General features: G+C 42.9%; 1 protein-coding gene across 14 annotated transcripts in view; it reads right to left on the bottom strand.

Moving 5' to 3' along the window:
- Positions 1-27,926, bottom strand: part of LOC132092740 (neurexin-3b-like) — a 539,941-nt gene that overhangs the window by 115,342 nt on the left and 396,673 nt on the right. The window lies entirely within an intron of this gene.

Raw genomic sequence — 27,926 nt, 5'->3', positions numbered from 1 at the left:
ATTCATTTTAAGAAAACTGAAAGTCAAATCAGTCTGAAAAGATATAGCTCACCAAGTCAGAACAGTCTGAAAGTCTAACCCGAGTTTGGAGTTTGTAGAGTTAAAGCTCTAGGAGGAGTTATAGTTGAAAATTTTGGGTCAGAAGAAGAAGAAGAATAGATTTAAATAGGATTAATGATCATGAAAGTGTCTTATTTTGTTTAAATCCTCTGTATCCATGTGATGCTTGGTGTGAGGAACAGATCCAAATTAAAACCATTCATCAGCTATATGTATTCACGTCGGCCAGATGTGGTCCGGATCTGGGCCAACACTATGAAACTAGAAAGAACGCAGAATACTAGTGTGCTCATTTACCACAGTGTGGATTTCAGAAAGTGCGCAAAGACTTCATGTGCACACCTACCATAGCATGGGTTTTCAAATACTGTTCTAAGGAGGGGCTCTCGTGGCACTCTGATAGAGCAGCTCATAGATGTAATGGTGCATCTCAAAACAGTATGTTTGAGAGTCATCAGCTCGATCTGTGGGAATAATGATGGAGCGCCCTGGGGAAAAACAGAGAACTCAGTCTCATATGAGAGGAGAACCCCCGAATTCAGAGTAGGGCACTCATAGGCGACTCTTCTTGGGAAATTGCCCAAATAGCCCCTCATGTTGAGGGAAGCGATGCTTGAGGTGTATAAACAAATGCACACTGGCTGAATGGAGCCCAAAGAACCAGGGTCTAATCATCTCAAGAAAGGGAACGAAGCGGAGTGCGTAACCCTTACCCTACAGGATTTCAGAAAGTGCGCAGAGTCTTGCGTGCACACTTACCACTTACGTGGATATTAGAAAGTGCGCAAAGTGTACATGTGCACACTAACCACCATGTGGTTTTCAGAAAGTACACAGAGCTTAGCGTGTGTACCTAAAGGTTCCTAAGTATTGCAGAGGCGCTGAATCGCACAGGAGAGGCTAGCTCAAATTTTACAAACCTCTGGCGAGGGGAGCATTACCTGAGGCAGCATATACAAGAAGACTTCTGTAACTGCCACCTCCACTTCCTGCTGGATGCAACAACACAACTAAGCGGCCAGAAAACCCCTCAGGGTGACCTGGCCGGACATCCATGGAACTCCCTGCAGTGCTGTGCCAGGCCTGATGATCAAGGAGGCTCCCGCAGAAACCTGTGATCTCAGCCGCCTAATACCGGAACATGATGCCAGATGGCTGATGATGACAAGTGTTTAGTAAACACAGTAACTAAGCACTGCAAAGGAAATCACAGAGTTTATTAGTAGACATATCTCCTCGTGACCCACGATTCCTCTTACCCCTGCCCGCAGGTGGGGGATGAGGGCGAGTCGTGACACTAGCCTTCTGTGCACGTCTCTGATACTCAGATCGAGACAGGCCAGGACCCCTATGTTGTTCGGGCTCAGACCTGGACCTTCGTGGAACGAAGGATCTGAAAGAAGCAGAGCGCGCCTTCGTCTCCCTGAACTTCCAGATCAACATCTCAACGGAAATACCGAAAAGTTCAGAAGGCGAAACCTGACCATTGAGAAGAAAGCCTTTTCTTTCTTCCCGATGTCTGCCATGTTGGTGACCGACGAAAATGGGATATCTCTTTGATAGACCAATCTACTTTGAGTGTAAACTAAACGAGCTATTGCACATTGGCATGCAAATATTGCATCCAGCTGCCACTGATCACAGCGTGAGTATAAGGCGGCAGCAGGTGCAATGCATACCAGTTTTTTGCTGAGGAGCCAAGCTAGAGACCGTAGGCGGCAGTACAGCAACCATGGCGACGGGACATGGCGTCTCCGTTCCCTCATTCAGGGAACGAGGGTTACCATACGTAACCGAGTTCCCTTTCAGTCGGTCACTCTCAACACCACGTTGGTGTCAGACGAAAATGGGATCCCTACCAAAGCGCTATGGGTGCTGCCCCTTCCAGTGCCTTGTGCGAGCTGTCTACTCCCCTATTAGGTGTAGGCTGAGGCTCGGAACAAGTAGTTCCACTCACCATTGTCAAAGCACTACCTAACTGGGAAATTTGAGGTGACTTCCCTCTTGGGAAGGCAGAAGTCTGCCGAGGAAACAAAGACTCTAAGGCTATACCTTGGACTATATGCATACGAGTACCGCTTAGGTCTCAATATGGAACCCAGCCTTCCATGGCTCTCAAGGATTCATCATGAAGGCCTGGCGCTGGAGGTTTGATTTTAATCACAATTTTGACACACACAGATATGCTTTACAGTCATAAATGCATTCAGGATGAATTTGAAACATATTACCAAAAGAAAACCAATTAGAGCTATATCAAAAAGTTGTAACGTCTCTACAACAGACATAAGTCAAACAAAATGTATAGACGTATTGCAAAAATAATAAAAATAAATAAATCCCATGTCCAGGTACTTTTTTTCTTTTTTGCCATGCATTGTTCATAGAGCTCATTAATTGTAGCTGTGCCTCAGATGTTGAAATAGATTTGTTATACATTATACAGGTTCACACGTACTCCGTTTGCAGTGTGTATACAGTATGTGTATGCGGTGCAGAAGCAGTGGCGAGAACGCATTAATGTAACGTGAAGACACATTAAATTAATGCGCGAGCACAAATCTCTCAGCTCACACGCAGATTTCCTTTGCTTTGTCACAAAACCAGACGCGCATGCTCAGATACACGCTGAAAGAGAGATGTCCGGAGAGAGTGTGCGCACTTAAAACGTCTCCTCTCACTTTAACTGTGTCCTGTGCACTCACAACTCTCTCTATGCCCATGTGCTAGATTTTAATTATTTTCACACGTTTTTATTTCTAGCCTTTTACCGCATGCAGTGTGAATGCTCTGATCCATTAACCTGGGCTCGGAAAAAAATGCGCATCACAGACAGTGTGTGAACCTGGAGTTCTGTAGCATATGCAGCAAAAATATCTAAGATAAATTGGTGGTTCAATCTTAAACCAGCGAGCTCGAATAGTGGAAGCATAGTATCAGTTTAATTTTTTTTAATTATATATAGGAAATGGTGTTATTATGTTATGACAGACATTTTTAGATATATGTACAATATTATTGTTTCTTTTAATAGTAATTGGCTGCCCACCTGCAATACCACCCCACAGGTTGAAAACCACTGCTCTATAGTTTAAAAAGTCTGTAGACGTTTCTCTAGCATCAACATAATGGCCATGTTCTGAATAGCTGAGTAGCATATTTCTGCAGTATATAATTTGTAGAATGTGCATAGTATGGTATTTTTCTAAATGAAATGGATATCCAATGACAAAAACTACTACATTTGCCAAAATGTGCAGTACTGTATATAACAGAACACACTGTGCAGATTATTCTATCCCACAATGCCATGTGCTCAACATTACCTTCCCCTTCCATGATAAATGAACTGGAAGCAATTATAGCTACAATTTAACTGATGAAAAACATTGTTAAATAATAGAAAATATTTTTGTAATTGTCATATTAACACATTATATAGATAATTCAGCTGTCTACTGTTGAACATTGTGAGTAGACATAAATGTCTTTGAATGCTATTGTAGTGTGACAAATGTATAAAGAGTTCATTTTGAAAAGTACAAATATAATACAATAACCCCAACTCTAAGGGTTTTGCAACAAAAGAAAAGACTGATTTGATAATCAAAGTTAAATTGATTCGTGGGTGAGATATATAAAAAATTTTAATACTGATTTATTAAAAGCCACTAAATGAAAGATGGATGAAAAAAAATAAATAAATAAAAATTAGCAAAAAAAGAGAGAGAGAGAGAGAGAGAGAGAGAGAGAGAGAAAAACACGAATAGTACAGATTTTTTTCAAGACCATATTAAATCATTTTTATTTTTCTCTCCGCATACACTATCCTTCTCCGTTTTGACTTTTTTGCTCTCTCTTGCTCTCTCTTTTACACACACACACACACACACACACACACATAAACACCTGCAAACAGTCATAGTATAACATCTCACGCTGAGCCATGAAAAGGAAACAAGCAAAGAAAAACATGCTGATTCCCGGTAGAAAAAATGTCAAAGACATTGTGACAATGTGTTTCTTTCTTTATCTTAATCCATGAAATATACATCAAGGAGGACATCTGCAGCCAGAGCCACAGGAAAACAGCCGATTAAATGCCACCATTTGTCTGTCTTGATGCAACCTCACCTTTCTCACACTCAGAATTTCAGCAGCTGTCAGAGCTCTAGCATATTATTGACAGGTCACATTTCTCTTCACCACTCACAGATGATGTTTGGAGTTTCAGATTGTGGATTTTCCCATGACAAACTTGCAAAGAGCTTCAGTTGTCAAGAAGTTGGCAAACGTCACTTGTTTATGTAAATGTCATAGCTGTTCCTTGGCTTAAGATCAGTATGTTATCAAGCTGTTTGGAATTTTTATAGAAAACACTGTAGAAATGCTATAGTAGAAACCTGTTAGGTTAGGTTAGTAACTCATAAACATTAAGTTGCTTTACCATATACAGACAAAAACTGTTAAAGGTTTGACATTACATTATATACAATTTTACCTAAAAAAATTATGGCCATATGTTTCACATAACGTGGTATAACAGAAAGACAGACTTAAATGTCAAAATGCTCTGGAAACAGGTACAACGCAGGAGAAAACCACAATACTACAAATCAGAATGGACAGAGACTAAGTAGTCTAGATGGAAAATAGGGGTCCACGCGCACCCCCCGGCTTTTTTTATGCCACCTGATTTTTTTAAATCCTTAAAGTGTCTATTTTCATAATCTGCCAGGTACCAAGCTGAAATAATGTCCCAAAGGGTTCTTTTTTAACCCTTTGCTGCACCCGACCAGAACCCGAAAAATCAAAAAATGATATAGAAAGTGGCATAACATTAGAAGTAAACAACATACAGAGACAAATGAACACATTTTCCCATACAATTCTGACCCCAGGAATTTAATAGAATGGTTATTTTTGACATTTGACAACATATTGACCTTATTTCTGGACGAAAATAGCAAAAAATGGACAAAGATGTGTAGAGGATCAACTATTTTTTCGATTTCTGAAGCGCATAGGGTGATTATTTTTCCACAACCTGTTATTTCTTTATCATTCAAGTGTCTATTTTAAGATTAAATTGGGTACCAAGCTGAAATAATGTCCAAAATGCTTTATTTTTAACCCTTTGCACCAAACCCGAAAAATCGAAATATTATATAAAGTGGAATAACTTTTGATGTAAACAACTCACAGAGACAAATGGACACATTTTTCAATACAATTCTGACCCCAGAAATTGTTATTTGTCATGTTTTACAACATCTTGACCATCTGTGGTCAAAAAGAGCAAAAAAAGTTCATTTGACAGCATTTTTATTATACTTAGCAGTGTTGGTAGCTTAGTTGGTAGCTAAAGTTTTTTTTTTTTTTTTTCAGGCTCAATACTTCATACATACCATGGCTTGCTTAGTTGGGGACACTTCATCTACAGCGATATCGTTGACTTGATTGCAAATAAATGCACAGACAGTAATTAACTGAACAGAGATGACATAACTGAATCCAATGATGAACTGCCTTTAACTATCATTTTGCATTATTGACACTGTTTTCCTAATGAATGTTGTTCAGTTGCTTTGACACAATGTATTTTGTTTAAAGCGCTATATAAATAAAGGTGACTTTGACTTTGACTTTGACCAAGGGGAAAATTAAACATTGTAACACAGCTGAAGTGCCTCCAAATAGGATTCGTTCCCTAACATGTATTTTACATGTCTCAACTCTTTCTGAGTATGGTAATGTTACCACACTCAACACATGCAGGGGGGGGAGGGCAAGCGAGAAGCTATCATATCTACACAGTATACTACATATGAGACTGTGAAGACATCAGTTCACCATACCACATGAGGGATATTTGTGAACAGATTCCATTGAAATTAGAGGACTTGTCTTTGGATACAATTGGCTATCACCAATACTGCTATAAAAGCTTTACAGGGAAAATACACTCACCTAAAGGATTATTAGGAACACCATACTAATACTGCGTTTGACCCCCTTTCGCCTTCAGAACTGCCTTAATTCTATGTGGCATTGATTCAACAAGGTGCTGAAAGTATTCTTTAGAGATGTTGGCCCATATTGATAGGATAGCATCTTGCAGTTGATGGAGATTTATGGGATGCACATCCAGGGCACAAAGCTCCCGTTCCACCACATCCCAAAGATGCTCTATTGGGTTGAGATCTGGTGACTGTGGGGGCCATTTTAGTACAGTGAACTCATTGTCATGTTCAAGAAACCAATTTGAAATGATTCGAGCTTTGTGACTGGTGCATTATCCTGCTGGAAGTAGCCATCAGAGGATGGGTACATGGTGGTCATAAAGGGATGGACATGGTCAGAAACAATGCTCAGGTAGGCCCTGGCATTTAAATGATGCCCAATTGGCACTAAGGGGCCTAAAGTGTGCCAAGAAAACATCCCCCACACCATTACACCACCACCAGCCTGCACAGTGGTAACAAGGCATGATGGATCCATGGGGTGGTGTTGGCACAGTGGATAAGACACATGCCTTTGGTGTGAGAGACCCGGGTTCGAATCCACTGTTGCTCCAGAGGCGTGCAACCTCTGACATATATAGCAATTGTAAGTCACTTTGGATAAAAGCGTCAGCTAAATGTAAATGTTCTCATTCTGTTTTACGCCAAATTCTGACTCTACCCTCTGAATGTCTCAACAGAAATCAAGACTCATCAGACCAGGCAACATTTTTCCAGTCTTCAACTGTCAAATTTTGTTGAGCTCATGCAAATTGTAGCCTCTTTTTCCTATTTGTAGTGTAGATGAGTGGTACCTGGTGGGGTCTTCTGCTGTTGTAGTCCATCCGCCTCAAGGTTGTGCATGTTGTGGCTTCTGTGGCATACTGGATGTTTTTCCCTTTTCACACCATTCTTTGTAAACCCTAGAAATGGTTGTCCGTGAAAATCCCAGTAACTGAGCAGATTGTGAAATACTCAGACCGGCCCATCTGGCACCAACAACCATGCCACACTAAAAATTGCTTAAATCACCTTTCTTTCCCATTCTGACATACAGTTTGGAGTTCAGGAGATTGTCTTGACCAGGACCACACCCTGAACTCTTTTTGATACAGGTAATTGATTTTGATATTTACTAAAGCAATTTTCTGTCTTTGTAGCTCACAACAATCCTTTCACGACTAGGACACTCAGAATTTCAGTATGAAACTTGAGACAGAAAAGACAGAAAGACAGAAAAAATTGCTTTAGTAAATATCAAAATCAAATACCTGTATCAAAAAGAGTTCAGCATTGACAATGTAGGACCTCGAAAGCAGTAAATTAACTTATAACTCACCTGTTTTCATTGATAGAGGTGTCGAAGGCTAGCACATAGGAGGATGTGCTTTGGAAGTTTCCACTTGCTGTTAGTTGCTGCTCCACACACATCTTGTGTAATAGAATAGACCAGCCTCTGTGTCTTTTCACACTTTTCGCCATCAAGTGTCCCAGTCACCAATGAGCTCGGAAATTGTACAAGATGCTCTGGAAGAAGCACGTCCATATTCACAGCATCTAGCTCCTGTCCTGTCGGGGGCCATGGTAGCTCCTTTGACTCTTTGAATGCCTTTATAATATGAGAATGGAGGGTGAGTGCTACTACTTGAAGTTGGTCAGCTGTTCTAAGTTTGTATGCACATCCAACTGCATTATAATTCATCTACATTAATGCTGAGCTGTATATGAGGTTCGACTTAATACACCCGTGTTGTTGCACCTTGGAGAATGTGATTTCATGAGAGATGTCTTTGTCTCCCTGTAACTGTCTTGCCAATTTCTCACTGCGGTATTCAGGATTAGGAAAACCTTGATTTTCCAATGTCTTCATGTACAAGTTGCACATGGATCTTAGTTGGACAACCTCTTTGCATTCAATCACATTCCTAAGAATGTAATCCTTTACCACACAATATGACTTGTTATGTGCTGCTATCTTCTGGGCCTGCAGGCTGTCAGTGTTGTCTGCTGCCTATTCTACTCTCTCCCTTCCACGCTCATGGGTTTGCTACTCTGTTTTGAAGTTGTTTCTGCATGATGGATGATACTTAGCTTCCATTGCAAAAAGGTCCTTGCCCTGCACCTTGCGATAAAGAGCCTCTTTCTTTAATTCCTGTGCCCTAGGTTCAGTAACTTTCCAGGCTGGTTCCTTGTGTTTCCAGCTCTTCAGTCTTGCCCTTGAACTTGGATTTTGCTTTGTCACAGAAAATGCACTGATTGGGAAACAAGAAGGAACACCTTCTTGGAGCTCCTTCAGATTGAACTGACAGTGATTTGACATGGCGCAGAGAATCCCTTTTCAATGATAATGATTCACCAGATGTAGAAGCCTTTGACACTTGTAAATGATCTATTTTCCCTGTAAAGCTTTTATAGCAGTATTGGTGATAGCCAAATGTATCCAAAGACAAGTCCTCTAATTTCAATGGAATCTGTTCACAAATATCCCTCATGTGGTATGGTGATCTGACGTCTTCACAGAGTCTCATATCTCATATACTGTGTAGATATGATAGCTTCTCACTTCAGGTTCAGGATAGGTGAAGTAAAAGGTTAAAATAAACCGTATTTCAGGCTGCTAAGTATAATAAAAACTCTGTCAAATGAACTTTTTTGCTGTTTTTGACCACAGATGGTCAAGATGTTGTAAAACATGACAAATAACAATTTCTGGGGTCAGAATTGTATTGAAAAATGTGTCCATTTGTCTCTGTGAGTTGTTTACATCAAAAGTTATGCCACTTTATATAATATTTTGATTTTTCAGGTTTGGTGCAAAGGGTTAAAAATAAAGCATTTTGGACATTATTTCAGCTTGGTACCCAATTTAATCTTAAAATAGACAGTTGAATGATAAAGAAAAAACAGGTTGTGGGAAAAAAATCACTCTATGCGCTTCAGAAAACGAAAAAATAGTTGATCCTCTACACATCCTTGGCCATTTTTTGCTATCTTTGTCCAGAAATAAGGTCAATATGTTATTAAATTTCAAAAATAACCATTCCATTAAATTCCTGGGGTCAGAATTGTATGGGAAATTGTGTTCAATTGTCTCTGAATGTTGTTTACTTCTAATGTTATGCCCCTTTCTATATCATTTATGGGGAAGTCGTGGCCTAATGGTTAGAGAGTCGGACTCCCAATCGAAAGGTTGTGAGTTCGAGTCCTGGGCCGGCAGGAATTGTGGGTGGGGGGAGTGCATGTACAGTTCTCTCTCCACCTTCAATACCACGACTTAGGTGCCCTTGAGCAAGACATCAAACCCCCAACTGCTCCCCGGGCGCCGCAGCATAAATGGCTGCCCACTGCTCCGAGTGTATGCTCACAGTGTGTGTGTGTGTTCACTGCTCTGTGTGTGTGTGCATTTCGGATGGGTTAAATGCAGAGCACAAATTCTGAGTATGGGTCACCATACTTGGCTGAATGTCACTTCACTTCATTTTTTTGATTTTTCGGGTTCCGGTCGAGTGCAGCAAAGGGTTAAAAAAGAACCCTTTGGGACATTATTTCAGATTATGAAAATAGACACTTTAAGGATGTTAAAAAATCAGGTAGCATGAAAAAAGCTGGGGGGTGCGCGTGGACCCCTATTTTCATCTAGACTAAAGGGAGAACTGAAGGCTTAAGGTCACAGAGCAAACAAAGGAAGTAAATTAACAAGAAAGGCGAATATAATGACAAATAAATTATGAATAATATAACAGGAAAACTAGATAGATCACAGAGAAAACTATGATAAATGATGACAATGATGGGGGGAAGTCGTGGCCTAATGGTTAGGGAGCCGGACTCCCAATCGAAAGGTTGTGAGTTCGAGTCCCGGGCCGGCAGGAATTGTGGGTGGGGGGAGTGCATGTACAGTTCTCTCTCCACCTTCAATACCACGACTTAGGTGCCCTTGAGCAAGGCATCGAACCCCCAACTGCTCCCCGGGCGCCGCAGCATAAATGGCTGCCCACTGCTCCGGGTGTGTGCTCACAGTGTGTGTGTGTGTGTTCACTGCTCTGTGTGTGTGCATTTCGGATGGGTTAAATGCAGAGCACAAATTCTGAGTATGGGTCACCATACTTGGCTGAATGTTACTTCACTTTCACTTTCACTTTCACTTCACTTCACAACCAAAACATGACAGAACCAAACAAAAAAACACAAAATAGAGAGCACACGTTACAACATGTAATTAACTTTGATTAACCACATGGTTCATCATCTGAATAATAAGGATGGTTTTCAGTACATTTTATGACTATTTAATTATTGCATTAAATTTCAGGCATCCATGTCTGCATGCTTTATATTTAACAGGATTTTTTTTACATTGTACCATAGTTGTTATTGTTAATATTGAAAGATCACAATATATTAACATGGTATGTTTTTTATTGTAATAATATTTCATTTTTGATGCCAGTGGAGTTTTACTGCAATAACTTTGGTAGAAAGTTGATATTTGAATAATAATAATAATAATAAAACATAATTTTTCTCAGTACTCTTGGAACACTGAGAGGTTAGTTATACTTTTTTGACAGTTATATTTTGTTATGAAGTTACAAAGAATTTTACTCTTAAAAATTAAAAATTCTTAAGAACAGATACAGAAGAAATACATATTGTACTTCATAGTAGTGGAATAAAGCCATATCAGTGACAATCATAAGCAATCCAAAAGTTAATGTACAAAATGCATGCCCAAGCCATTTGAGAGAATGAGTTTGGGACTGGCTAAGTAATATCAACATTACTATAAATTCCTCTAAAGTGTACATATATATAGCTTACATAAATAAATGTTGGGATTTTGTACCTTCCACCAGTAAATTATTTATTTTTCAAACAACATTTGAAAATTTTCTGCAAATCTATGTCATCTATGGGGGGATTCAGGTTAGCATCCACAATAGGTTTTGCTTTCAAGTAGTTATTTTAAACAATGCAAATTTTGAAAGTCGACTGAATTACTATTTTTTTTTGGCATAGACAATGTATGAAAGTGAACATTTTTGAAGATTTTTATTGTTCTATTTGTTTTTTCTCATGCGTAACAAATCTTGCATGCCTCATATTTGTTGGTGTGTGTGTAAGCTTTGCATCAGGTCACTCCCTGACTGCGGGTGTCGCTGATGGACAGTGTTTTCTCTACTTCCTGTTGGCCTTCTGTAGCTAATCGTAGCTCCGTGTAGCTGTTTTTATTATTATTTTTTTTTTCTCTAGAAACTTTATCTTACTATCACTCTCTGTTTTTTTTAAGTGATCAAATATAACTTAATTCACACCATATTTCTGATATTATCGATCAATCTTAACAGATTAATTTTGATCGTTCACTTTTATTTTATATCCGTGAGTGCAGTACACCTGCAAAGCATTAGCACTCGTTAGCTTGTCATTAGCGTTTTCATTCGAACCTATCGCTGTTTTCTTTTCTCCTCTCCTCTCTCTCACTCCAGTTTTTCACAAGTTCATCAAACAACCACAGTAAGAATATTTCATCAAGCACGGTGAGTAATGGCTTCTCCTGCTGTTGTTATTTGCACCTCTTGCCACATGTACAGTTTATCTATCTCTGTCACAGATGAGGGATTCACATGTGATAAATGCAGGGAAATGGTTAGGCTGACAGAGAAGATTTCAGAATTAGAGACACGCATCTAAACTTTAATTGAGGACAGTAAGAATGTTAGGGCTCTAGATACGGCTTTGGATGCGTCTAGCTCAGGGATTCCTGTACATTGTTCGGTTCCGGCAACAGAGCCCCTGCAGCAGGGCAACTGGGTGACAGTGAGGCAGCGTAGTTGTGGGTCAAAACACCGCTCTTCTGTTCCGATCAAAACATTAAACAGGTTCTCCCCACTCAGTGATGCACCCACTGAGAAACCTGATGAAAGTGCTCTAGTTATTGGTGATTCTATTGTACGGAATGTGAATATAGAGACACCAGCCACCATAGTCAAATGTTTACCGGGAGCCAGAGCACCTGACATCTTGGCAAATTTAAAAGTGCTGGCTAATGCTAAACGGAAATACAGTAAGATTGTTATTCATGCCGGCGCTAATGATGTTCGACTTCGCCAGTCGGAGATCACTAAATATAACATTAAAGAGGTGTGTGAACTTGCAAGCACGATGTCAGACACTGTAATATGCTCTGGTCCCCTCCCTGCTTACCGTGGTGATGAGATGCATAGCAGATTGTCATCACTCAATGGCTGGATGTCTAAGTGGTGCCCACAGAATAACATAGGTTTCATAGACAATTGGACAAGCTTTTGGGGCAGACCTGACCTGTTGAAAAGAGATGGTCTTCATCCCTCCTGGGGTGGCGCCACTCTTCTCTCTAGAAATATGGCAAATAGTCTTAGTGTTTATACTTGACTAACTGGGGCCCAGGTCAGGAAGCAGACAGACTGGCTAAATCGACCATCTGCTAGCTGCCTCACGTCACAGAGGTCAGCTAATTCTCAGCACATAGAGACTCTTTCACCTAGATATCACACTATAGAGACTGTACCTGTTCCCCGAACTAGAAAATACAAAAAACGTCCAAACCAAGTTAAGATTAACAATTGAATTGAGGTTCAACAAATAAAAAACAGATGCAATATGGATAAACAAATGATAAAGCTTGGCTTATTGAATATCAGATCCCTTTCTACGAAAACACTTTTTGTAAATAATATGATCACTGATCATAATATGGATGTGCTCTGTTTGACAGATAACTGGCTAAAACCTGATGATTACATTGTTTGGAATGAGTCCACCCCCCAAGATTACTGTTATAAACATGAGCCGCGTCTAAAAGGCAAAGGGGGAGGTGCTGCTTTAATTTATAACAACGTTTTCAGGATTTCTCAGAGGGCAGGCTTCAAGATGACCAAGATGGTGGCGCGTAAGCACTCTACCCGGCCGGGCGGAAGTGCTCGCAGGCGGCATCAAGATCGTAAACAAAGGCGGGGGAAGCGCGGAGGTCTAAGAGCTAAGCTAAAGCTAACACCGCTCCATCTCTCTTTACCCAGCATTTTCCTTGCTAATGTGCGGTCACTGGTGAACAAAATGGATGAGTTACGACTTCGCATCACCAACAGTAAGAGACTTTTGGACTGCAATATCATGGTTTTCACAGAAACATGGCTACACAGCGACATACCCAATAATGCTATTGAGCTAGCCGGGCGCTACACGCTCCGGGCAGATAGAACGGCAGATGACTCCGGTAAGACAAGAGGTGGTGGATTGTGCATTTATGTCAACAAAGCTTGGTGTATGAACACTGTCATTGTTGGGAGACACTGCTCAGCTAACCTAGAGTTTCTCATGGTTAAATGTAGACCTTTTTATCTGCCGCGGGAGTTCACTTTCACCATTATAACCGCAGTCTATATTCCACCAGATGTTAATGCCAAGCTTGCTTTCAACGGAATTCATGCAGCCATTAGTAAACAACAGACTGCTCACCCAGAGGCTGCTTTTATTGTCGCGGGTGATTTTAATCACTGCAAATTAAAGACAGTGCTCCCCAAATTCCATCAGCATGTTTCCTGCCACACTAGAGGAGAAAAAACTTTGGATCATGTTAAAACAAACATTGATGGAGCTTACAACGCGACCCCCTCCCCCACCTCGGACAGTCTGATCACCTTTCTTTGTTTCTCACCCCTAAGTATTCACCCCTCATCAACCGTGTGAAGCCATCAGTGAGGACCATCAAAGTGTGGCCAACTGGAGCAGACTCTTTACTTCAGGACAGGTTTCAACACACTGACTGGAGTATGTTTGCTTCTCAGGCTGCCTGTGGCTCTCACACGGACATTCACATCTATTCCTCCTCTGTAATGGATTACATCAACACCACCATTGACAGTGTTACAACAGAAAAACAGATAACAACATACCCTAATCAGAAGCCATGGATGAACAAGGAGGTGTGACTTCTGCTGAAAGCCTGCAACACTGCCTTAAGGTCAGATGACGCTCAGGCCTACAGAAAATCCAGGGCTAATCTGGAAAGGGGCATCAAAAAGGAAAAAATCTCAAAACCAAAATCTCACCCTCAGCAGACCACCAACCTCTCAAACTCACCTCCACAGATGTCCACACTGCATTGAGCCGGATCAACGCACGCAAGGCTGCTGGCCCGGATGGCATTCCTGGACGTGTGCTTAAGGCATGTGCTGAGCAGCTTGCAGGGGTCTTCACAGACATTTTCAACCTGTCCCTCACCCATGCAACTGTGCCAACATGTTTTAAGTCCACATCCATTGTGCCAGTACCAAAAAACTCCTCCCCAATGTGCCTGATGACTATCGCCCCGTAGCACTCACACCCATCATCATGAAGTGCTTTGAGCAGCTGGTCCTAGCACACCTCAAAGACTGCCTCCCACCCACACTGGACCCACTCCAATTTGCCTACCGTAAAAATAGGAGCACAGAGGATGCAGTATGCACAGTGCTGCACTCTGCACTCACACACTTGGACAATAACAACACATATGTACGGATGTTGTTTGTTGACTTCAGTTCAGCATTTAACACCATCATTCCCTCCAAGCTGACAACAAAAATTGGAGACCTTGACATTAACACCTCCCTCTGCAACTGGATTATGGACTTTCTGACCAACAGACCTCAGCATGTTAGGTCAGGCCACAACCACTCCACCACCATCACACTCAACACCGGCGTACCACAGGGCTGTGTGCTGAGCCCATTCCTTTACTCCCTCTACACCCACGACTGCAAGCCTGTGCATGGATCCAACTCCATCATTAAGTTTGCAGACGACACTACGGTGATTGGCCTCATCACAGACAACAATGAGACTGCCTACAGGGAGGAGGTACAGCACCTGGCCACATGGTGCACTGACAATAACCTGCTCCTTAACACCACTAAGACAAAGGAGCTCATTGTGGACTTCAGGAAGAAGAAAGGAAGCACACATGACCCCATCCACATTAACGGGATGGTTGTTGAACGTGTCTCCAGTTTCAAGTTCCTGGGAACCACCATCTCGGAGGAACTGTCCTGGACTACACACACCTCCAGCCTGGTCAAGAAGGCTCACCAGCGCCTCTTCTTCCTCAGGACACTGAAGAAGAACCAGCTGTCTTCAGCCATCCTGGTGAACTTCTACCGGTGTGCGATCGAGAGCATCCTGACTAGTTGCATCACAGTACCAGACTGGGAACTGCTCAGTGGCTGACCGCAAGGCACCGCAGAGGGTGGTGAAAACTGCCCAACGCATCACAGGGACACCACTTCCTGCTCTTGAGGACATCCAGAGGAAACGCTGTCTACGTCGAGCTCACAGCATTCTTAAGGACTCCTCTCACCCTGACCATGGACTGTTTAACCTCCTGCCCTCCGGGCGGCGCTTCAGGAGCCTCCGGACAAGGACCACAAGATTCAGGAACAGCTTTTTCCCTACAGCTGTCTCCTTGCTGAACTTTGACCTCTGACACCACCCCACACCACACACACAGACTCCTCCCCCTCTTCACCACTGCATCTGACTGATTTATTTATTTACAACAAACAAACAACAGTAAACTTGTTATTACTTGCACTACTGTCTGTTCATCCAGAAACACTGAGTAATCCATTTGCACACTGAAATATTTTCTATGCACTTTAATGTCCATTGCACTAGTGTAAATTATGTTCATATGTTCATAGTTCTGCCTATAGTGTACATACACTTTTACATAATCCATCTGCATAGTATGTTCATAGTACACCTACCTGTATATCATGCTTATAGTATTTAAAATCTGTAAATTATGTCCAAAATACTTATCTGTATAGTTATTGTACATATTATAGACCTTGTATATTCTGTACTTACTGCTTATTGCACTTCTGGTTAGATGCTAACTGCATTTCGTTGCCTTGTACCTTACATGTGCAGTGACAATAAAGTTGAATCTAATCTAATATAATCTAAGTATAACTCGTTTGAAGTAATGGTGCTTCATATAACATTATCCAGAGAAACAAATGTTAATGATAAATCCCCTGTTATGTTTGTACTGGCTACTGTATACAGGCCACCACGGCACCATACAGACTTTATTAAAGAGTTTGGTGATTTTACATCCAAGTTAGTTCTGGCTGTAGATAAAGTTTTAATAGTTGGTCATTTTAATATCCATGTTGATAATGAAAAAGATGCATTGGGATCAGCATTTATAGACATTCTGAACTCTATTGGGGTTAGACAACACGTTTCAGGACCTACTCATTGTCGAAATCATACTCTAGATTTAATACTGTCACATGGAATTGATGTTGATAGTGTTGAAATTATGCAGCCAAGTGATATCTCAGATCATTATTTAGTTTTGTGCAAACTTTATTTAGCCAAAATTGTAAATTCTACTATTTGTTACAAGTATGGAAGAGCCATCACTTCTACCACAAAAGACTGCTTTTTAAGTTATCTTCCTGATGTATCCAAATTCCTTAGCATATCCAAAACCTCAGAACAACTTGATGATATAATAGAAACTATGGACTCTCTGTTTTCTAGCACTTTAAATACAGTTGCTCTTCTACGCTTAAGGAAGGTTAAGGAAAACAGTTTGACACCATGGTATAATGAGCATACTCGCACCCTAAAGAGAGCAGCCGGAAAAATGGAGCGCAGCTGGAGGAAAACAAAACTAGAGGTATTTCGTATTGCTTGGCGGGAAAGTAACCTATCCTACAGAAAAGCATTAAAAACTGCTAGATGCGATTACTTTTCTTCTCCTTTAGAAGAAAACAAACATAACCCCAGGTATTTATTCAATACAGTGGCTAAATTAACGAAAAATAAAGCCTCAACAAGTGTTGACATTTCCCAACACCCCAGTAGTAATGACTTTATGAACTACTTTACTTCTAAAATCGATACTATTAGAGATAAAATTGCCAGCTACAGTATCACATCAGACAGTGCACTATAGACCCCCTGAGGAACAGTTCCACTCATTCTCTACTATAGGAGAGGAAGAATTGTATAAACTTGTTAAATCATCTAAACCAACAACATGTATGTTAGACCCTATACCATCTAAGCTCCTAAAAGAGGTGCTTCCAGAAGTCATAGATCCTCTTCATTATGAATTCCTCATTGTCTTTAGGATATGTCCCCAAAACCTTAAAACTGGCTGTTATTAAGCCTCTCATCAAAAAACCACAACTTGAGCCCAAAGAACTAGTTAATTATAGACCAATCTCGAATCTCCCTTTTCTGTCCAAGATACTAGAAAAGGTGGTATCTTCACAATTATATTCCTTCTTAGAGAAAAATGGTATATGTGAGGATTTCCAGTCAGGATTTAGACCGTATCATAGTACTAAGACTGCTCTCCTTAGAGTTACAAATGATCTACTCTTATCATCTGATAATGGGTGTATTTTTCTATTAGTTTTATTGGATCTTAGTGCTGCGTTTGACACAATTGACCACAACATTCTTTTGCATAGACTTGAACACTTTTTTGGCTTTAATTGAAATGCATTAGCATGGTTTAAATCTTACTTATATGACCGCCATCAGTTCGTAGCAGTGAATGAAGATGTATCATATTGATCACAAGTGCAGTATGGAGTACCTCAAGGCTCAGTACTAGGGCCGCTACTCTTCACGTTTTATATGTTACCCTTGGGAGATATCATCAGGAAACATGTTGTTCCTTTTCAGGAACTCGAGCTGCGTCGAAACGCTTTTGGGGAACGTCCCTGACGAGACCGACTCTGAATATCGTGTGCAATCAGTCCATCGGAAAGGTGTGACGTCACTGGCGGGGTGACGTAGCGACCAGGAAGCTATAAAAGCACGTGCCGTGCAGCTAGCTTCAGCTTCGAATCTGTCAGCAAGCGCTCTGTGTGTGCATGTGCAAAAGTCTGTCCTGTTGGTCCTATTTATTGTTGTCAGTCCCTTAGCTTAAAAAGATCGCTAAAACAGCTCAATATGCCTAAGCAGAAGCAAAAGACCAAACATTTGAAGGGCGATTCCAAGCCGCGTTACAGACTGTGTGTTCCTCCCTGCACTCACTACATTTTGAGCGGGGATACACACAGGCTGTGCGTGGCTTGCCTGGGATCGAAGCATGCTGAGTCGGCTCTCGAGGGGGCCGACTGCCCGCATTGCGAACGTTTGCCAATGCGGACGCTTCGATCCCGGAGGGCTCTCTTCGAGGAGGGAGCCTTCACCAGCGTTCCTCGCGGTGCTGGCCCCGCTTCTGCCGAGGCAGAGCGGCTGCTGCACTCGTGGGGTTCGCAGGTGGATCTGTCAGAAGGAATGGAGACGGGCCAGTCCTTATCTCCTTCCTCATCTGCCAGATCCGGCGCCCAAGACCTGGGTTCGGAAGCACGCTCGTCGGTTTCTTCCCCCCAGGGTGAGGGATCAGCTCTTCACCTCTCGTCCTCCGAGGAGGTCGATGTGGAGACTGTTGCTGGGGATTCGCCACCCCTGTCGCCCCAGTATGAGGAGCTTTTGGAGGTGGTCACGCGTGCAGTAGATAAATTAAAAATCGACTGGCCTGCTGAAAAACAGACTGAGCCGCAGAGAAGCAAATTAGACGAACGCTTTCTGCGGCCGAAGCAACCACCTCCACGTCGGAGCCTTCCGTATTTTCCCGATCTCCATGATGAGTTATCGAGATCGTGGAATCACCCGTATTCGACCCGCCTCTTTGGCCCTGATTCACTATATTATGGCAACGTGATGGGGCTGGGAGAGCGTGGTTATAGAGCGATGCCACGGGTTGAACAGACGCTCGCAGGCTATCTGTCACCCGGTTCGGCCTCGTCTCTAAAGGCTCCGACATTGCCCACTAAGCCGCTTCGAGTTACATCATCGCTAGTGGGCAAAGGTTATGTGGCAGCAGGTCAGGCTAGAGCGTGCCTTCATACTATGGCAGTCCTGCAAGCTTATCAGGCTGACCTGCTGAGAGATGTCGATGAGGGGGAGGGGATTAAGTCTGAAGATATTGAAGAACTCAGAAAGACCGCTGATCTCTCCCTCCGCGCCACTAAGGAGACCGCTCGCGCAATTGGGCGGTCTATGGCAGCCTTAGTGGCCGCGGAGAGGCATTTGTGGCTGACCCTGTCAGAAATTAAAGAACGAGACAGGGTCTGCCTCCTGGACGCCCCGCTTCAAGCCTCGGGCCTGTTCGGCGACACAGTTAATACTGTCGTAGACAGGTTCCAGGAGGCACACAAGCAGGCGGCAGCGTTCCAGAGTTTCCTCCCTCGTCGCTCTCGTGGTGCATCTGGGCGGGAGATGACCACGCCACATACCGGCTCCTCACACCGGGAAGCGCAAAAGCAGAGCGTCGCCACTCGTGCTCCCCCACGTCGGGACCGAGGGCAACGACGCTCTGAGTCGGGGGCTTCTAGGGCGAAAACCGATTTAAGATCTGTCATCGAAGCCCGGAAGTCCTCGACGAAAAGATCCTGACGCCAGGATCCAGAGGGTAGCCCCTGCTGGGGTAGAGCGCGGTTCACCTCATTACACGGTGCCCGTCTCACCTCAGTACCCTCAGGAGGTCGGTCTGCCAACCCTGCCAGAGCTTCAGGGCGCAGCGGCCTCCAGCGAGCGCCACCCCCAGGTACTTCCGCCCGTGAGCGTAGCGGAGCTGGGATGCTCGCCGCCCCTTCGGGGGCCTCTTACACCAGAGGTCAGTCTCGAGAGACTGATTCCCTTAGTAGATTATTTAGCAGCGTGGAAGCTACTGCCAAATGTATCTCAATGGGTCCTGCGTACAATAGAAAGAGGCTATTGCATTCAGTTCGGTCATCCACCACCGAAGTTCAACGGGGTTACACTGACTGTGGTCGGCCCCCAGCAGGCTCTGGTTATGGAACAAGAAGTGAATACCCTATTAAGGAAGGAGGCCATCAAGGTGGTCCCTCCTCTAGACAGGGAATCCGGATTTTACAGCCGGTATTTCATAGTTCCAAAGAAGGATGGGGGGTTGCGTCCGATCCTAGACTTACGTCTCCTGAACCGCTCAGTTATGTCACTGAAGTTCAAGATGCTCACTGTCAACCAGGTTGTAGCTCAAATCAGATCCGAGGACTGGTTTGTCACAATAGATCTCAAAGACGCATACTTCCACATATCAATCCTTCCACAACACAGGAAGTTTCTGAGGTTCGCTTTCGGGGGCAAAGCTTATCAATATCGAGTACTTCCCTTTGGCCTCGCACTCTCACCCCGCACGTTCACGAAATGTATGGATGCGGCTCTGGTATCCCTCCGTATGCAGGGCATCCGCATTTTAAATTATATCGACGATTGGTTGATCCTAGCTCAATCAGAGCAGATGGCGGCTCAACATCGAGATGTCGTTCTCGCACACATGGGGGAGCTGGGTTTGAGACTAAACGCCAAGAGGAGTGTACTTTCTCCAGTTCAACGAACCACCTATCTAGGCGTAGTGTGGAATTCGACCGCGATGCAGGCACGCTTGTCTCCTGCTCGGATCGAGTCGATCCTCACATCAGTCGAGAGAGTCAAAGAAGGCCAGTCACTCACTGTCAAACAATTCCAGAGATTGTTAGGGCTGATGGCAGCTGCGTCCAACGTGATACCTTTTGGCCTGCTGTACATGAGACCCCTACAGTGGTGGCTCAAGTCCAAGGGCTTTTCCCCGAGGGGAAATCCACGTCGAGTTATCAAGGTCACGCGGCGGTGCCTTCGTGCCTTAGACATGTGGAGGAAACCTTGGTTCTTGAATCAGGGCCTGGTGCTGGGAGTTCCTTGTTGCCATGTAACGCTAGCGACAGATGCGTCCCTCACCGGTTGGGGTGCGGTCATGAGCGGCCACCCTGCCCGCGGTCTGTGGAGTGGTCGCCATCTAACATGGCACATCAATTGCCTAGAGATACTAGCGGTCTATCGAGCATTGAAATATTTCCTCCCAGACCTGAGAGGTCACCATGTGTTGGTGCGCACCGACAACACATCAGTGGTCTCTTATATCAATCACCAGGGGGGTCTGCGTTCGCGCCCCTTGTACAAGCTGGCACACCAGATCCTTCTGTGGTCCCAGGGCAAACTCCTCTCGATCAGAGCAGCGTATATTCCTGGGAGATTGAATGTGGGAGCAGACATACTGTCGAGACAGGGGCCGAGGCCCGGGGAATGGATGCTTCACCCCGAGGTGGTGAAGCAGATATGGAGAGTATTTGGTACAGCCCAGGTGGACCTCTTTGCGACTCAGGAGACATCGCAATGTCCCCTCTGGTTCTCTCTAGTTCATCCAGCTCCTCTGGGACTGGACGCTATGGTACAGACCTGGCCGAGGCTTCGTCTGTACGCTTTTCCCCCTATCGCTCTGCTCCCGGGAGTTCTGGCGAGAGTACGCCGGGACGGGGCCCGTCTACTACTAGTAGCCCCGTTCTGGCCGGGCCGAGTATGGTTCTCAGATCTAGTCTCGCTCCTCGACGGCTCTCCGTGGGAGATACCGATCAGGACAGACCTACTCTCACAGGCACGATAATTCACCCTCGCCCGGAGTTGTGGAAGCTGTGGGTGTGGCCCCTGAGGGGGCACAGCTGTTAGCAGCTGGTCTCTCAACCTAGGTTGTTGAGACCCTACTCCAATCCAGAGCTCCCTCTACGAGGAAACTGTACGCCCTGAAGTGGAAGCTCTTCACTTCATGGTGCAGAGACCGCCAGCTTGACCCAGCAGACTGCCCAGTTGGTACAGTTCTGGAGTTTTTACAAGCCAGGCTCTCTGCGGGGTTATCCCACTCCACCTTAAAGGTTTACGTGGCGGCCATATCTGCTTTCCACGTCCCTTTCAATGGTCAGTCAGTGGGTAGACACCCCCTAGTTACACGTTTCCTCCGCGGTGCGCTGAGGCTGAGACCTCCAGTACGATCCCGTGTTCCCCCCTGGGATTTGGTTGTGGTTCTAGAGGCTCTTTGTAAAGCTCCATTCGAGCCAATACAAGATATCTCAGATAGACATCTGACACTTAAAACTGCCCTGTTACTGGCAATCACCTCACTAAAGAGAGTTGGAGATCTTCAGGCCCTTTCGGTGGCCCCTACCTACTTAGACTTTGCCCCTGGTATGGCCAAAGCATTCTTATACCCTCGAGCGGGTTACGTTCCGAAGGTTCCCTCTGTTACACCACAACCTATCGTACTGCAGGCCTTCTGTCCTCCTCCCTTTCGGGAGCCAGACCAAGAGAAGCTAAACTGTATGTGTCCAGTGCGAGCACTGGACGCATACGTCCACAGAGCTGCCCTGTGGAGAAAATCAGACCAATTGCTTGTTTGCTACGGTCCTTCTAACAAGGGTTCTCCTGCCACCAAGCAGACCCTTAGTCGTTGGATAGTCGAGGCTATCAACGTCTCCTATGAGTCCTCTGGTCTTCCCCCTCCTTTGGGGGCCAAGGCTCACTCTACTCGGAGTATGGCGGCCTCCAAGGCCTTCTCAGCAGGTGTGTCCCTCTTGGACATCTGCAACGCTGTGGGGTGGTCCACGCCCTCCACATTTGTCCGATTTTACGATCTTGACATGCGAGCCACGCCGGGCTCTTCTGTTCTCTCGTCTTAGCTGTGCTCTTTTGACTACACACTAAGCAGGGATTTGGAAGTCTGGCAGCGTGGGCACATCGTTCCCCAAAAGCGTTTCGACGCAGCTCGAGTTCCTGAAAAGGAACGTCTCAAGGTTACGTATGTAACCCTAGTTCCTTGAAGGAACGAGACGCTGCGTCGCAGAGCCATACTCCCGGCACCCCTGCCGGCGCTTGCTTCCCTACTCGAAGCTGAAGCCAGCTGCACGGCACGTGCTTTTATAGCTTCCTGGTCGCTACGTCACCCCGCCCGTGACGTCACGCCTTTCCGATGGACTGATTGCACACGATATTCAGAGTCGGTCTCGTCAGGGACGTTCCCCAAAAGCGTTTCGACACAGCGTCTCGTTCCTTCAAGGAACTAGGGTTACATACGTAACCTTGAGACGTTAGCTTTCACTGTTATGCTGATGATACTCAGCTCTATATTTCTTCACGGCCCGGTGAAACACACCAATTTGAAAAACTAATGGAATGCATAGTCGATATAAAAAACTAGATGACGAGTAATTTCTTACTGCTAAATTCTGAAAAAACAGAGGTGTTAATTATAAGACCTAAAAACTCTGTTTGTAATAACCTAGAACACTGTCTTAGACTTGATGGTTGCTCTGTCAATTCTTCGTCATCAGTTAGGAACCTAGGTGTGCTATTTGATCGCAATCTTTCCTTAGAAAGCCACCTTTCTAGCATTTGTAAAACTGCATTTTTCCATCTCAAAAATATATCTAAATTACGGCCTATGCTCTCAATGTCAAATGCTGAAATGTTAATCCATGCATTTATGACCTCAAGGTTAGATTATTGTAATGCTTTATTGGGTGGTTGTTCTGCACGCTTAGTAAACAAACTACAGCTAGTCCAAAATGCAGCAGCAAGAGTTCTTACTAGAGTTCAGCACCTAGAAAGCACCTCTACTGCGTTCAGCGCGGGGGCGTGGTCACATTAGATATAATGAAGGGAGACTTGAAAAACAGACATCGCGTTGTTTTCATATGGATTACTTTATCACAGAATATCTGTTTTCGGCGGGTTTAGTTTAAAAATAGACATGTTAAGCTTTCTATAGATACCTCTCTCATGTATTTTCGTTGAGTATTCATGGAGTTACAGTTCATTTAAATGACGTGTTTGTAAAAGAAGATCAGCGCAGACAAAGGCTGCAGACAGCGCACCTTGTTTGTTATCTTTATTTTATAAGTGCACAAAGTTTTGTTGTTATTATGTCTGTATCCAAAAAAAAAGTAGACCCTTTACAGATTCGATTGATGTATTGCTCTTATCTGTACGATTAAAACTGAAAGTGTAATTTAAGTTCTTTTCGGGGTTATCAGGAGAAAATGACTCAAAACGCGTATCCGCGTTAATCGACTTGATAGGGTTAAAGACAGCTGAGACCAGGACAACTAGAGCCCCAGATACAGATACCCTGTAAAGACCTTGTCTCAGAGGACCACCAGGAAAAGACCACAGGAAACAGATGATTCTTCTGCACAATCTGACTTTGCTGCAGCCTGGAATCTAACTACTGGTTCCGTCTGGTCAGAGGAGAACTGGCCCCCCAACTGAGCCTGGTTTTTCCCAAGGTTTTTTTCTCCATTCTGTCACCGATGGAGTTTCGGTTCCTTGCCGCTGTCGCCTCTGGCTTGCTTAGTTGGGGTCACTTCATCTACAGCGATATCGTTGACTTTATTGCAAATAAATGCAATTTAACTGAACACTATTTAACTGAACAGAGATGACATCACTGAATTCAATGATGAACTGCCTTCAACTATCATTTTGCATTATTGACACACTGTTTTCCTAATGAATGTTGTTCAGTTGCTTTGACGCAATGTATTTTGTTTAAAGCGTTATATAAATAAAGGTGACTTGACTTGACTAAGCATGTGGGAAGAAGAATGTCACATAATGACCATTCCTGGGAACGGGCCTACTTTTAACTTGACACCTGCCATGCAGTTTCTTATTTGGCATCTCTAATAAATAAATAAATTAGATAGCAAACCAAAGACATCACCACCTGCCACTGCATTTCAAAAGACAACAAACATTGATACAAACATTATCCAATCCATCTATTCTCTTCACCCACTGAAGGTGTGCAATACAGAGAGGGTGCTACTTCCCAAACTCCCGGAAAAGCACATTTTCACATTTTCACTCCAAAAATAATCATATATTGAGATACAAGGGCAGGTGAGAGTGAGAGAGAATAACACTTTATTTCAAGGTCATACATTTAGATTGAGCACCATGCATGTCAGACATCATGTCTTCAGCTGCTCTCTGTTCAGTTTCTTTCGATTCTACCTGTTTTATTGTCATCCAAGCTCTGAATTAAAATGGAAAAGACCAGACAGTTAAAAGGGTTCATTGTCTCCCTGGTAACAGTGCTGTGATTATTGTCCATTAACCTGTCCAGGAAAACATTCATTATTATTTGGAGCATGGGCAGTTGATAATGTTGAATAATACTCAAAGAATGTTTTGATGATCTCTTTCAATGCCTCACTTGTCCAGCAATGGAACAACTCATTAAGACTTGATTTTCCTGTGGGATTTGGCAATGAAAAAGGAGAGAATGTGGGTAAATTAGATTTCTCACTCTCACAATAACCAATGTCATCTTTGCTTTGCTTAGAAAGAACATTGATTTAGTAATTACACAGAAATAAGTGAGAAACAATAATTATGGGAAAAATGTATGAAAATAAAAATAAAATCAGTATTTCAAAAATCGCATACTCACTGCTGCTAAATATAGCTTTCATTCTTCTTCTGCACAGTTATTTCTCTACAGTTATTTATCATATTTTACAAACAGATCCCATCAGTTCCGAAAAATCAGGCTAGCACAAACAACATTCACATTAAATCTGTAAGATCAAATTTGGATACCATCTCTCTCGCTTCACTGTGGTTGTTTCTCGCCAGCGCTGCAATCTCATGGCAACCCACAGATTTTGATCGACAGTGTGCATGCTGTTTACAAGTAGCAGCTATCAAAACGCAAACACAACTCATGGCGTATTGATAGCTGCTACTTGTAAACAGCATGCTGCACTATAAAAAATTGCCAGGAATTTACAGGATTAAAGAGTATTATTTTACAATATATTACTGTAGTCAGAAATTAACTTTGAAATCAATGCATTCTGGATAATGTTCTTACAAATGACTGTGAATGAACAGCAGAATGATTGTAACATCACAGTAATTAACTGCTTTTGTTTTACTGTGAATTCACATTATAAAGTTGTCTTTATATGTGCCAGTCTGATAAATGTAGTTGTTAACTACTGTAATTGTTTTGGTGATTGGTGATCCCATTTGTTTGGGTTCTTTCACCTTGCATATTCATATTAAATTTTCTGATCTAGTCAAGTCAGAAGTGTGGCAAATGAAAACATTTGTCAAAATGACGATAAACTAGAATATGAAATAAGCAAATTACCTGACTTTCAGATTGCCAAACTATGCTTAGCATGAACATGAAGATTTTATTTTAGTATTATTTCAGCATGAAGTTTAATCGATAACTTATTTTTATATTCATAACTGTTTGTGGATGGATTTTTCACAAAAGTGAAGCAGCTGCCACGTTTTTGAAAGATGTGACCTAAATACACAACAATGGTAACACTCAACAAATGAATACAGCACAAACTGCTAAAAGTGAACCAAAAACAAGTTCAATATTACAAAAAAAGAAAAAAAAAAGAGAAACAAGAATAAAAAAATGCTCTGTGCCTTCATAGTTCATATGCACTATAGAAACACAGTATGAAGCTATTAATAATATTTATATATATATTAGTTTACAAGAAATATATATTAGTTTACAAGAAAATTCTGAGAGTGCAGTTAGATAAAAGAGAAGTCCCACTGTGAAATTACAGTAAAAGTAATGCATTTATTAACGTGGAATATACTGGGGAAAAATAAAATAAATAAATAATAACAGTGTGGATGATTAAGCATAGCTGGTTGCTAATGTTAGTTTGGTGTAAAATAAACACTATGCACATCCCTATATTTTGTTTAAAGGTGCCATCTGTCATATCTGGCAAAAAAATCAAGTCATACTCCACATTCCATACCAGATGGGGGCAGTATGCCTCAATAAAGTGAATTGGTCTACTCTAGAGTAACAAACGAGAAACGGCATAGTCTCTATGCTCCGCCCCTACCTTCACAACAACCCCTAGAGCATAGCCGAAGCCTATAAGACAGCGGTTCTCAATTGCAGTCCTCGCGCCCCACTGCTCTGCACATTTTGAACGTTTCTCTTAGCGCTTTAGACATTTGTTCTATTCGAACATAAGTGCCCTGCGAAGTGGACATCACCGGATATTCAGCCATGATTCCAGTTCGAAGCGAACGTAGCTATATGTTCCAATCAAAGTGCATTGAAGTGTGCAAGACGTGAATTTAAATTGTATTGATTTACAGAGGTATATGATGTCACAGTTGTCCATGTTTAAAGACGCTGCACAGCACAAATCAGTGAATGAATGTTTCGATGTGAGGTAAACTTCAACAGATTTCCCCTGCTCAGAGAGTAGGGAGCAATGAACATTTGAAAAACAGTTCATGAACGGAGTTCATTTCTAACGAGCTGATTATCTGAATCAGGTGTGTTAACAAAGAGAAACGTGCAAAATATGCAGAGCAGTGGGGCGCGAGGACTGGAATTGAGAACCGCTGCTATGAGAGGACGTTTTGCCTCCAGAGGAACGTTGGGTGATGTCAAGTGATTTTGAAACATGACATCTTCAAGCTACTCCCCTTCACCTTTACCAGTGAATATGTTCATATTCATTTTGTTCATATTACATTGAGTTGTATATACACATTATTTGAATTAAATTAATTTGACAGACAGCATTCTGTCAACATCATTGGTCAACATCAGACAGCTGATGTTGACCAAGCTAGCGCCAACCAACAGTAACCAGAGCTGCCAACTCTCAAGCATTCACCGTGAGACACACGCAATTGACTCTTTTCACACGCTTTCACGCCACACATCAATTTTCTCACGTACAGAAAAACCACGAAGCAAAGAGGACACGGAGACCAACAGACTAGTTAGAGCAGGTTACTTATGATATAAAAAAATGGGTAAGTTATAGCTAGCTAATTATCAAACGCAGCTACGGTTAGCCATCGCTAACATTAGCACGTTTATAGAACAGCCTTCGATACATTTCTATGTTATAACTTCCCGAAAAA

The sequence above is a fragment of the Carassius carassius genome, chromosome 18 (assembly GCF_963082965.1).
Source record: "Carassius carassius chromosome 18, fCarCar2.1, whole genome shotgun sequence".
NCBI lineage: Eukaryota > Metazoa > Chordata > Actinopteri > Cypriniformes > Cyprinidae > Carassius > Carassius carassius.
This window is presented reverse-complemented; position numbering and strand designations above follow the sequence as displayed.